The sequence below is a fragment of the Mytilus edulis genome, chromosome 12 (genome assembly GCF_963676685.1).
Source record: "Mytilus edulis chromosome 12, xbMytEdul2.2, whole genome shotgun sequence".
Lineage (NCBI taxonomy): Eukaryota > Metazoa > Mollusca > Bivalvia > Mytilida > Mytilidae > Mytilus > Mytilus edulis.
This window is the reverse complement of record NC_092355.1, coordinates 76455899-76470422: the sequence shown is the minus strand read 5'-3', so window position 1 is coordinate 76470422 and position 14524 is coordinate 76455899. Positions and strand designations below refer to the sequence as shown.

The 14524-nt window shown below is 33.0% G+C and overlaps 1 protein-coding gene and 1 long non-coding RNA gene across 2 annotated transcripts in view; both read left to right on the top strand.

Annotated features, from left to right (window-relative positions):
* The window catches only part of LOC139497850 (uncharacterized), a 497218-nt gene that overhangs the window by 221979 nt on the left and 260715 nt on the right, over positions 1–14524 (top strand). The gene's annotated exons all lie outside the window — the stretch shown is intronic.
* LOC139499177 (uncharacterized) lies at positions 11983–14329 on the top strand. Its single transcript, XR_011658139.1, has 3 exons — positions 11983–12264; positions 12505–12528; positions 14245–14329. It is a non-coding gene; the product is annotated as an uncharacterized lncRNA (long non-coding RNA).

Here is a 14524-nt window from a genome sequence, read left to right as displayed (position 1 = left end):
ATTTTTTTTATGTTTTTATTAAAATATTAAAAAAAGAAAAGGGGTGAAAAGAGGGGTACCTGTAAACACTCATGTAAACAAGGCTCTGATAACAATCATTCTTAGTTATAAATAAATATCACGAAATATATCAAATCATTTTTAATTACAAAATAAATAATGGAAAGAAGAAGCCTTTTGTTTATATTAAACATATTAGACATCACATGGGATAACAGTATCCTGAAATTTTAAGGTTGTGCATCTATCAAAAAAAATTTGTTAAACCTATTTAAACCTGAATTAAATAAGTTGATTTAAATCTCTTATATAAGGTTAGCGTTTGAGATAAATAATTCAGCATGTTCAGAGCTATTTGGTGTTCCAAGTGCCCAACATTTAGAAGTAACAGTGAAAACTGACCAACTCGCAGTAAACCAAATAGTATTATTCACCTTTTTGACGTTCCTGATGAAGGTAGATCCAGAAAAAGCGCTTCGGTCGCATGCAACTTTAATCGTTTTGTCAGTTTCTTTTTTATCGATTGCATGAAGATAATATATTGCCTTTTATGATTTATTTCAGTTCCAAGAAATAACACGGAAGGAATACTTAATGTATATCGTCGCAATGAACGTTGTGCTAGGCGTGCTTCAGCTGGCCCCTAGACAAAAAAGTGTACTGGTTCAGTGATTATAGACGTCATACTAAACTTCGAAATATAACAATGAACTAAAATTAAAATCATACAAGACTTAAAAGGATAGAGGCTTCTGAATTGGGATAGGCGCACAAATGCGACGGGGTTAAACATGTTTCGTGAGATCACAACCCTCCTCTATACCTCTAGCCAATAAAGAATGAAAAACACACAGTAATACGAACAGTAAAATGCACCAGAAAAGGAAATACAAGTCCTATGTCAGAATAGGAAACAAACGAAACTAATCAAAATGACAATGATAACAAATTAACAAAGGAAAACTATATATAAAGCTAGCAGTTACTATACATGTATATATGTCTTTATTATGCACACTATCTTCCTTTTGTATTTATTGCTAATTTGTTCTGGATCATTCATGAAATATGCGTCACTGGCAACAAACAAATCGATAATTTAAAATAGGTTGTTTACGTACATGACGTACAAATTATGAAAATACTAAGGATTCAACTCCCTCGGACAAAATAGCCCTTATAGATGGTTTTTGATGTGTTTCAACTTCACTTTGGCCAAACACCTCTTCAATTTTTTTTGTTCTTATTTTTCTTGGCTTTCAAATTTCAGTTTTCAGCGTTCCGTAGTTGAATTCTTTACTTAAAATTCAGCGTTTTACATTGTACTGTTTTTTCGAGAGCAACATTTGTGTATGGCCAAAAATGGAAAAATCCATCATGCAGCTGACACTGTGGCTTCTCTTTACACGCCCCATTCTGACTGGCTGTTCCTGTGTTCTTTTAGTTTGCTAAAAGTCAATTGTCGTACGATAACTTACAAATGTTCAAATAACAAAATGCAAATACGGAACAATAATATCCCTTAATACAAAAAAACTCCCTTTCCATTTATTTACTATTTAAAAACAGTGGTGGATCTAGCACCCATAATGGAGCTACATGTATGTACAGTACGCCCAGAGAGTATGTAATCGCGAACTCTAATCACCGATTTCCGTGTGTAGCGGATTGACACCGCGAATCACGAATTATACTCCCAATTCCCTCCAAAGATTCCCTCCCAACACCGCGTGGCTGTTAATTGGTTTATTGCCCATCGTATGAACTGAAAATTAATGACGCGTGACAACATCATCGGATTAGCCAGATTTATTACCTTTGTACATTTAATCGATCTTGATTGCACCTGTGTTCTTTAAAATACGGTATTTAAATGTCCTTTCATTGTCAGATAAAAGTGACATTTTTATTTTAAATAAGATAATTATTTTTGTATGTATATGCCCATGTCATTGTCTTATGACAGACAACTTACAACGTATGAAAATACGAATAAAACACTTATTTTGTATTTTCATTATAGTCCGATCCGGTCATAATTTTTGTTTTTTCAACAAAGATGATTTTACCACAATCAGAACCTTTTATGACCTACTCAGTGAGAAATATTCGGTTCATTAATAGTTCAATATTATATAATTAATATCAACTGGCTTAAATCAAAATGATGTTTTTACGGTTATATGTATGAGCAATATTCGGTTCATTAATAGTTCAATATTATATAATTAATATCAACTGGCTTAAAACAGAATGATGTTTTTACGGTTATATGTTCAATCTAAATTAAACCCAAGAGTTAATTTATCAGATCAACAAGTGAACTCTGTTTAATACTTTCAATTTATTTTGAAATGTAAAATATTATGTTTCACTACCTCGGTAGATTACAGACTTGAAATATTTGAATTTAAAAAAGAAACTGTAAAGTGACAAATAGTTTTGTATGTATGCAATGTGGCAGCCCTATATTCATAAATACTGAGATACATTCGCCGCCTAGACACAACACAATAATCACAACCTTATTTATTTATATGGAGAGAAAAATCATATGTTTTTATCCGTAATGATCTGTTATTGATCTTTAATTATTTAAAATAAAATTGGATTAGCGCAATCCGTCCGTATTTTACTGCTTGTTAAAATCCTCGGCGAAATATAAAAAGAAGTATTTCAACAATTTATAAAATAGAATATTGAAATGAAATTATATCGTATTTCAAGAAAGAAATATGTAAAAAAAACATGTGGATCGGATTTTTACGATATCGACAAATTTTCACAGAGGATCTCTACCAACACCCATTAGAAACTGAACGACATGCATCCTGTTTTCATCTACCATTAATATATAGTGTTGACTATGGACGTATAAAATATGTCCGGTTTTATGTCCTCTGTTGACTGAGAAACGTAAAAATAAAAGACTGATGTTGGTTTATTCAGAAAAGGAATATAATTTAGAATCCGGTTAATCAATTGTATCAAAGGACCTTCTAGAGCCTCAATCTTAACGCACACACATTTATGTCAATTTTTTACAAAGCAAGTTTACACCTTGAATGAACTTTCCCACGGTTATCCAGAAAGGTCACCTGAGTTTACTGTTACATGATTCTATTTCCCGCCAAATAAAAATCTCGTGGACAAAATTGATGTCACTATTTTTAGCATTCAATATTGTGAGCGAAGTCAAGTTCAAGTTCAACTACGCACTATTGATCACTGAGATGCGTATCTTCTTCCCACGGCAATTAATTGCTTTAAAAATATTTAAAGATCACTCTTCTAAATACAACACAAAAGTTTACATTCAGTGTGCGTAAATGAATATTATGCAACGACGAGTTGATGCAGCTATAGAAGTAATCCTGTTGTAGCCGAAATGTATTATTTATCCTAAAGAAGTGCTAACAAACCGTGAAGAGAAAATGCCGTAGACCTATTAAGCATAAGGAATGGTGAATAGTATTTTCTTTTTTTTTTGCATATTGCATATACAAGTTTTAAAACGTTATTTTCTTTCTTTCTCACATTTTATACCTTCAGCGTTAATTTCCGTTTATTTTCACGCAAGTATGTCTCTTTTCGTAACTTAAGTTATATAAATTACCGATAAAATAAATCGAGATCATAATCAAGTATAGATTTTTTTATAAAACTTTAATGCAATTGTAAGCATTAACAACAACCTTTGGCTTTTTAAAACTTTTATTTTGTAATCGTAAAATGGAAATTGCGTAGACTTATTAGCATAACAGATAGTGAATAATACTTTCTTTTTTACTTGTATAAACAATTTTGAAACCTGTAATTTTTCTTAACACTGCCTTAATTTATTCAGCGTTAGTCTCTGTTTATTTTTACACGATTATATCTCTTTTAGTAAATTAAATATTTATTAACTGATAAAAAACGGAAGTCAAAATCAAATAGTTTGTTTTTAAAACTTGATTTAAATGTACAGAGTCAGTGCAATTAAAAGAATTAACAACATCGTTTTGATATTTATCTAATCTTTCAATTGTTTCAAGCAATCAGATATAAACTGTAATTATCAATAGACAGGAAATGCAATTGTTTAATTACATAAGAAATCTCGCATACCTTGACTGTCGCTTGCCGGCATAGATCAGAAGGATTAGGGCAATTAATTACCTGGTGTGACACCGCGTCACTCCAGACTGGGAGAGATGTCGCTAATACAATAAACAAAAGGTAACGGATTTACGCGAAAGTCGGAGGGAATACTCCCAAATTTATCGGAGAATTTAGGGAGTGATGTCGGAGTTTCCTGGTGTAACACCAGGAAAAAACTCGGTGTATGGAGTATGGGATGGCTTTCGCCAAAACTGTACTGTATATAATAACCAGTCCAAACGTGAAAACTAATAATAGAAAGATGTTTTTGAAACTTTGAGCTCTTCTATTTTGATAGCATACAGCTTGAATTAAAATGTACTGAATTTTCATCGATAAATCAAATAATTCAAGTTCGTTTTGAAAATGGCGATCACAAATACTACTACTCGGATCTGCGCTATGCGGAAAGTAAAATCAATACACATGAAACAAGACAGAAGTTTCTACGTTATGCCCTTATCGGTATTCTCCAGATATGCGTCAGATCCATATATGTGTGCCTCCAAACGGGAGTACTATATTCCTGTTTTCAAAGGTTTCCTATCTTTCTCCGGTTGAAGAGAAAATTAATACCGTGTTTAAAATATTTCATGAATGAACATTTTACGAGGCTGGCTATGATTTTACAAACGTTAAATGAATACGTAAAAGCCCGAGAGTATCGAAAGTATCATAGTATACCATCTCATCTCGGCCCACAACAAACTCGGCCTTTTCCATATTGGGCATTAGAAAATCGGACTATAACAAAATTCGTAATTATACTTCTTGCTATTAAGACTCATAAACAAAGTTTTTGCTCAGTTCTTATTATTTATAAATTTAGGTTGAGTACATGGTGTCATCCCACCCAACTCCTCATGTTTGAGAACTTAAAAAGTTAAAGAGTCAAGATCCCCACCCCTAAACCATATATAATCTTATACGGTACAATAAAACTAATCAAATGAAATAAAAGGCGAGTACCCTGGGGTCACTCCCACCCCCTTATTGTTTGAAAACTTGTTAACAGTTGAGATCCCCACCCATAAACCAAATATATATTTGTATGGGACAATATGAAATAAATCAAATGAAATAAAGAGGAACTTCAGAGGGGTCAGTCACCCCACCCCTTTCTTTTTGAAAACTTGTAAACAGTCGAGATCCCCATTCCTTAACCATATATAATTTTGTATGTGGCAACAAATCAAATGAAATAAAGTGGAAGTCAAGTCAGCTCCACCCCCTCATGCTTGAGAACTTGGAAACGGTCGAGATCCCCACCCCTTTGTTGCCCCATACAAAAATATTAAATATTTTTTTGTATGGGGCAACAAAACAAATTAAATGAAATAAAGTGGGAGTCCCTTTGGGTCAGCCCCACCCCTCTTGTTTGAGAACGTGGAAATGGTCAAGATCCCCTACCCTTAACCATATATATTCTGGTACTGGACAATAAAACAAATTAAATGAAATAGAAGGCGAGTCCCCAGGTGTCACTCACACCCCCTTGTTGTTTGAATACTCGTAAACTGTTGAGATAAAATTTAGAAGAAGTCCACAGGGGTGACCCCGGCCCACCCCCTTCTTTTTGAAAACTTGTAAACGGTTGTGATCTTCTACCCTTAACCATATTATATGTTAGTCAGGTCTCAGACAGGGTATATACTGTGACATTCCCGGCTTAGAGTTTATATCCCCTGAGCCGAAGGCGAAGGGGATATAAGCCCTAAGCCGGGAATGTCACAGTATATACCCTTTCTGATACCTGAATTACACATATATTACGGATTACCCCTGACTTAATGTTATTTTCCAGTGCAGGTATTTGTTGACAACACATATATATTGAAAAACCCAACCTGATATGTTTGGCATACGTGAAGGATTTTCTAATTTGCTGTGAACATAATTTTATCGTGTATGTTATAATTTATAATAACACTTTTAACATTAAATTTAAGTATTAAAAGTGTAAAATGCGTGATTTTGTATCAAAAATGTATTATTGACTGAAGCACGTCATTATTTTCCCTCTGTGAGCCTCTGACAGTCTGATAGCTTTTGACTACGTCACATAGTAACCGGTGTTATGATGACGTTTTTGAGGTTCCAATTGGGGATAAAAACGTCGTATATACCCCGGCAGATTCCTGAATATATACTGACATCTCTGTGTTGTTATCAAATCACAAACCTCGACACATTTGTAATCCGTAATATATATTCTTGTATTGGATAATAAAACAAATCAGATGAAATAAAAGGCTAGTCCCCTAGGGTACTCTTACCCCTATCTCCTGCCTGTTTGAGAACTTGTAAACTGTCTAGATCCCCACCCCTGAATCATGAATATTGCTGTACATGATTTGAAGAAGATTGGAATGACATACAGGTGTAATACCTAGACGTCACTTGTGCATATATCACTTTACTAGATCAGACCAATTGTATTGGACTTTGCTCAATGTCAGGCAACCATGGGAATGACTAATTTTGAGCGCTTTGTTTGGGAGACTTCGTAGCAGCATTATGTTACGATTATTTCTTGTATACAGTTTTTTTTTCAAGTAGGACAAAAAAGTTAACCATGCAATCTACACAACAAGTTACTTGTCACAAGCTAAAAAAGTATATACATGTTCTGAAATGGTTCAACCAATATTTATCTGAAACTGAAATTGAACTATTTTATATTTTCAGTTTAAAGATCTACTGTCCATTTTTGTTTGATTCAAGTCCAGTCAATTTATTACTTAGTAAAGGTAAGTGAACACTATAGTCAAATTGTTTTGGAACGTTTGGTTATTTATTTTATCAAATGAAATTCAGAAATATATTTCAATTGTAAAAGTTAAAATTAATCTTAAACATGTTAAACGGTCAGAGCTCAGACATAAACAAGTCTATTTTTGTTTTTGACTTAAAGAGGTCAAAACATGTATTTATTATAAAATGTGTTTTCAATTTTAGACTAATTTAAGTCAGAAAATGACAGACCTGTTTAGGTCTATTTATGTTGATGAAAAAACTTAATTTTATGTGGTGGCAAAAGTACACCACCTATGACAGCAAAAACCTGTCTGAGAGTTCTTGAGCTATCTATATTTAATTATTTAATTGAACATCCTTACTAAACACAGATGTTTTACCTCATTTAGTGTGGTTCCAGGTGGTTGTTTTGTAAGGTTAATTAACATTATCTCCGATTTTTTAGACTCTCATTCATATTTTTCTATAGAAGACAAAGCATTTTTTACATAAATAAGGCCGTTAGTTTTCTCGTTTGAATTGTTTTACATTGTCTTATCGGGGCCTTTTATAGCTGACTATGCGGTATGGGCTTTGCTCATTGTTGAAGGCCGTGCGGTTACCTATAGTTGTTAATGTTTGTGTCATTTTGGTCTTTTGTGGATAGTTGTCTCATTGGCTATAATACCAAATCTCCTTTTTAATATTGTCTTTCAATGTTATTATTTGATTTATATGCATGACCTTTTTATAAATATGCGTGGGTCTTTAGGTTAACCAATTTTGATAACTTGTTGACTTGTAGGAGTCCATATTTGCAACTTTTTGATTCTGGTCAATTATTTCTTGCTTAACAGTATTTGACTTATTTAAAGGGAGACAAATCCTAAAACTTACAAATTTAGACCTATGAGTCAAAAGCAGATTCAGACTTTTTTATGTCTGAGCTCTGACTGTTAAAGGGGAGATGATCAAGAACTAACTGGTGACTTCTAAGGAGCATTACACCAGTGCTTATTTCTGTTCTTTTTTGTCCGCACCATATCCAAATATGATTTGAAATTATTCAAGCTACACTTCAAATCTTTCCATGTATGATTTCCATCTCTTTGATTTTTAATTCTTTTTAAACAGGATTAACATTTTACACTCATCTACTTTTGTTAAATAAATTGGACACAAAAAATAATATGACATAATTACAAAATTAATTGCATTTGGGAGTCCAAACCAAACAAAACACAGCAATCATTACAATGTGAGTTGCTTAAAGAGTAAGAGTTTTTAAGAAGTCTCTTGTGGTGTAGGAAAGAAAGATTGGATGTTAATGTCAATGAGACAGCAACCATTCAATGAAAGAGGTCAACATTGTATTCAACCTATGAAAACTTTGTACTTATTATTGAGCAACACAAGTGTCACATTTTTAATTTAATGTTTTGTGTACTGTTGTTTGTCTTTTTCTTTTTTAGCCATATTTTTATTTTGAACATCTATTAATTGTATTTATTAGATCGTGTCCAGTAAATGTGATCCTTGTCCAGTCAAGTTACTATTATAGGTAAGTGTACAGTATATGTGAACTATCAATGACTATATAGGATCATTTACTATTGAAATTTGTTTCCAATGTAAAATATTCAAACTCTATAAGGGGAGATAATCAACATATAGTTTTTACATTTAAAATACCATAAGTCCATAACTCCAATGTTTTTATAGTATGATAGTAAACAAGACACAAAGAATGTGATGACATCAATACAGTATTGTTTGTCTTCAAAAATAGATTGGTTGAACTTAAGCATTGAACTTGTGCTAAAGAAAAATAAAGTGAGTTACATGTATATGTAAATGAGACAGCAACCCAACAAAGCAAGAATGGAGATGTGTAAAGGTCAATATATAGGAGATGTGTACAGGTCAATATATAGGAGATGTGTACATGTCAATATATAGGAGATGTGTACAGGTCAATATATAGGAGATGTGTACAGGTCAATATATAGGAGATGTGTACAGGTCAATATATGTAGATGTGTATAGGTCAATATATATAGGAGATGTGTATAGGTCAATATATATATAGGAGATGTGTATAGGTCAATATATAGGAGATGAGTAAAGGTCAATATATAGATGTGTATAGGTCAATATATAGGAGATGTGTACAGGTCAATATATAGTGAACAATTCAAAAATAACCTCACATGACAAGGTCTACATTTTCATGAATCTGGCCATAAAATTTAGGATCATTCATGTTAATGAAATAACTAAGAAATAATTCATTGAAGCAATAGATTCTAACGTATACTCTGGATAAAATTCGAATATCACAGCCTTGGCCATGTAGGCCATGTGTAAATTTCAAACAATCTATGGCTTCTATGAATTATTTCAATTCTTATAGGACAAATACGGTCATGAAGCGAGGTTGGGTATGCTGTGTGTGGGACTGTTCTTTTTTACTCCTTGTTAGATATAGCATTCTAACACATCTGTATCTTGCATGGATTATTTGGTGAATAACCACTTGAAAAAATCTTTTTAATTCTTTCAATTCTCAAACCCATTTGCAATTTTTTATGTACATGTTTTTCACGTAGGCTTCTGTCAAATCCAAAGTTGACATTTCGTAACTAAGGAGCCGCCATGTTGCTGAATTAAGAAAACCTTCAAATAATGCAAAAGAATAGAAAATAAAGCAAAACTTACCTCAAAAATCAGTTTTAATACAATATCATACGAATTTCGATGGTTTAAGCAACACACACACATTGATATATTTATATAACAAGTACGAATGAAGTATTTTAAAGTCATACTTCAATTTTTCATATATATCTTGCTTAAACAAGTAAATTATATATGATTTATACATTGTATTTTTTTTCACAGATGCTTTAGATGATGGCACAACCTCACTTATAAATTTGGCTGACCTCAGAGGTACATAAGTATTTATCTTATTATTATGTATTGTATAATATATGTTTTTAAAGACAAATCAATTCATAAAAACAGCCTCAATGATATTCATGGTGTTGTGGTATTGTGTTCAACTTAAGTGTGTGAGGTGGTGGGTTTGAACCCTGGACAGTTCAATCAAAGACTTAAAAATTAATATTTGCTGCTTCTTCAAAATGAAGTTTTCACAACTGTCATACAGCCACTTCCTGTTTTCACATCTGCCATACAGCCACTTCCTGTTTTCACGTCTATCATACAGCCACTTCCTGTTTTCACATCTGTCATACATCAACTTCCTGTTTTCACATCTGTCATACAGCCACTTCCTGTTTTCACATCTGTCATACAGACTGTAACCTATTTTCACATCTGCCATACAGCCACTTCCTGTTTTCATATCTGCCATACAGCTACTTCCTGTTTTCACATCTGCCATACAGCCACTTTCTGTTTTCACATCTGCCATATAGCAACTTCCTGTTTTCACATCTGCCATACAGCCACTTCCTGTTTTCACATCTGCCATACAGCCACTTCCTGTTTTCACATCTGTTATACAGCCACTTCCTGTTTTTGCATCTGCCATACAGCCACTTCCTGTTTTCGCATCTGCCATATAGCCACTTCCTGTATTCGCATCTGCCATACAGCCACTTCGTGTTTTCACATCTGCCATACAGCCACTTTCTGTTTTCACATCTGCCATACAGCCACTTCCTGTTTTTCGCATCTGCCATACAGCCACTTCCTGTATTCGCATCTGCCATACAACCACTTCCTGTTTTCGCATCTGCCATATAGCCACTTCCTGTATTCGCATCTGCCATACAGCCACTTCATGTTTTCACATCTGCCAACCATCCACTTTCTGTTTTCACATCTGCCATACAGCCACTTCCTGTATTCGCATCTGCCATACAGCCACTTCCTGTATTCACATCTGCCATACAGCCACTTCCTGTTTTCACATCTGCCATACAGCCACTTTCTGTTTTCACATCTGCCATACAACCACTTCCTGTTTTCACATTTGTCATACATTCACTTCCTGTTTTCACACCTGTCATACAGCCACTTCCTGTTGGTTGATAGTTTGAAATAATACATCACTCATTGTACAATGAAAATTGCTTTTTCTCGGCTTCTATGGAAGGGAAGGATTTTATATTTGATGAGCAGCTTGGTAATGTTGATTTGTAGAATGTTAGCAGTTTTTGTTTCTACTGTGCAACTAATCTTACTGTTAACCAATAGTTTGAAATTAGACAACATTCATTTTACAAAGAAAATGTGCATGAAAATTCATGTTATGATTAACAATGATACAAGTATCCCAAGACCAAAGAACAAAGATATAGACAATTACAGGTCGTCCAACATCCTTCAACAATGAGCAAAACCCATACCATAAAAAAATAAGGAAATGTGGTATGATTAACAATGATACAAGTATCCCTACACCAAAGAACAAAGATATAAACAATTATAGGTCGTCCAACATCCTTCAACAATAAGCAAAACCCATACCATATGATGATAAGGAGATGTGGTATGATTAACAATGATACAATTATTTCTAAACCATAGGACAAAGATATTATAAGTTATCTAAGTTCATATCCATATCTACGGATATGAACGTAGATATTGATTTATCCCCGGTCTTAGTCCGAGTCGAGCGAGTTTTATGCAATTCGGGTACAAAATGTAACGTAAAAAAGTTTTATTGAAATTTGGAAATTTTGCATTATTTTTTACGGGGTGTAGGGTACTACCTCTGGTAGAACCGTACATGTAGTCAAATATAAGACGTTTTTAATACGGAGACAGAGAAACTGGATTGAGTCAAGTTCCCCGGGATAATGGTTAGCAATGTCCGGGGATATGGGTTAGCAACACCTAGGGGCTATGGGTTTTGTAACGTCGTGCGTTAACCAATCAAAATCCTAGATATAAACTAAGCTGGGGATAAAAACAATTACAGGTCCTCCAACAGCCTACAACAATCAGCAAAACCCATATATACCATATACTCATCTATAAATAGCCTTGGTATGATAAAATGTGAAACATTTCAAAAGAAAAATCAACAGCCTACTTTGTACTAAAACAATGAAGGAAAAACAAATATGGTACACAGCTTCTAACTAAATCCACTACGTTATAGGTCCTGTCTTTCAACAGGCACATACAGAATAAAAAATGATTGAATTTAATTTGACTGGTCTAGTTGATCGTAGACAGTGTTTTGAGAAGCTGCAATATGATATTTAATATTGTTCTTTATGTGTGTCTTAATGCTGGTAAATAAAACTTTTGAAATTTTTAGATCTGGGAAAGTGCAATAGATGTTCTGGTGTTTGATGGAAAAAGTCACACCCTGCTTGTAGAATACATTTGTACCTCATTTAGGTATGTGATTAGATTTTTAAGGTTTTGAGTTCAGTTCATTAACTTTAAATAGTGCAGAAAAGTTGAGATAAATGACTGTTTCAATGCTATAATATATTATTTGAATGAAATAAGAAGATAAAAATATTAGGTCAGTATTTGACCACTCATAGTGATCATGTTTCAATTGGCAATAACACAAATACCTCAATTAAAACTCAACAGTATATATTGACTATAATTCTTCTTTTCTATTTTTAGGCTATAATGGAACGTTGGAATAAGGTAAGATTTACTTAATAGGCTTCTTGTAATTTGTAGTTTTGTTCCCCATTAGTGTACAATTAGATACAAGTATGTGATAACTTGAGATTAAAAACTATTATAATTCTAAGTGAACTACCAAACTACTTATTCCAAAAACAAAAAAATACAAAACTGGGACAAAGCAAGGTGCAAGGTAAAAAAAGATTCTAAAAGTAGGTGGTGGGAGATAGTGTATTATTTTTGTAGTACCTTCAGAATCCTTGTTTATTTGTAACTCTAAGTAGGTCTGTAGAGTTATTTGAAAAAAATATTGGGACAATTTTTCTGCATAAAAAAATAAAAATACAGAAGTTATCTCCCCTTGCCATTGTTAAGTTCATGTGAGTTGAATAAGACCAATCTATTTTATGGTATAAAGAGCCGACTGATACAACACACTTTTTTTCTTGTTAGGTTACATTCTCATTGCTTTATTATATCCCACATCTACATTTATTCAGTCTACATACATTTATATATGTATCTCTTTAAGTAAGTTAATAGAGAGATTTCTACTACATGTCTTAAAAAAGTACAAAAGTAGCGGCAACTAAAGGACTAAGTATATTACATGTCTTTAAAAGGACAAAGGTCAAAGTCCAGAAAATACTACAAGAAAGAAAAATCAAGGATATATATATGCCAAATCTAGTCCATGATTTTATAAAAAAAAATTTTTTTTGAAGGTTAACAATTTTGTCGAGCCTGTCCCAGAAAGCTCGACATAGGGATAGTGATCCGAGGGCGGCTAACGTCTTAAAAGCTTCATATTTTAGAAGGTTGAAGACCTGGATGCTTCATACTTTGTTACAGATGCCTCATGTTATGAAGTTTCCGTCAGTCACATGTCCAATGTCCTTGACCTCATTTCCATGGTTCAGTGACTACTTGAAAAAATATTTTTTGTAATGTTAAATTCTCTCTTATTATAAGTAATAGGATTACTATATTTGGTATGTGTGTACCTTGCAAGGTCTTGATGCCCGTTAGACAGTTTTCACTTCACCTCGTCTTTTTATTTAATACTTTATGCAATATGTCAACTATATTTGTTGTATGGAAATATTTTATGATGTATATGTCAATCGCACCGGTATTATTTTACTTTGACCTCATTTCCACGGTTCATTGCTCAGTGTTAAGTTTTTGTGTTTTGGTCTGGTTTTCTTAGACTATAACCAATAGGTCAACTATATCTGTTGTTTGAAAGAATTGTTAGCTGTACATGCCTTGACCTCATTTTCATGGTTCATTGGTCAATGTTTAGTTTTCTTGGTTAATGTTAATTTTATGTGACAGTTGTGATAAAGCTTTTTATTTAGGACTATCAACATAATATCAATGATTAGTAAAGAAGGCGAGACATTTCAGTGTGTGCACTCTTGGTGTTTTTCTTGATAATATAAAATGCATAAATCCCAACAATTATATGCTATTTAAAGAATTCCTCTCTATCTGTTATTTGAAGGAAGGATACTACTGATTTACGTAGGCATTGCTAAACAGAAGAAAACATAATTATTACCTAATTTAACAGTAAGGACATTTATTACAATATATTTTTATTACGGTTTACTTACAGAAACTTACTACAGCTGCTGGGAATAGAGATATAGAAGCCTTAAAATTATGTCTACAGAATGGTGCAGACATTGATTATCAAGATTAAATGTAATTTATATGTTATACTTACAGAAACTTACTACAGCTGCTTGGGAGGGAGATACAGAAGCCTTAAAATTAAGCCTACAGAATGGTGCAGACATTGATAATCAAGATGTAAGTAAAATAGTCACATTCAAAACTACCTTATTTTAATAATTCATAGAAAAATCATTTGAAGATACAGCCTTTTATGGTACATGAACAAAAAAAGACACAAAACTACATGTAACTTAAAATAAAAGCACAGAGAAACAGTGAAAACTACAAGTAACTTCAAAATGTTGAATAATGTACATAAACACACGACAAC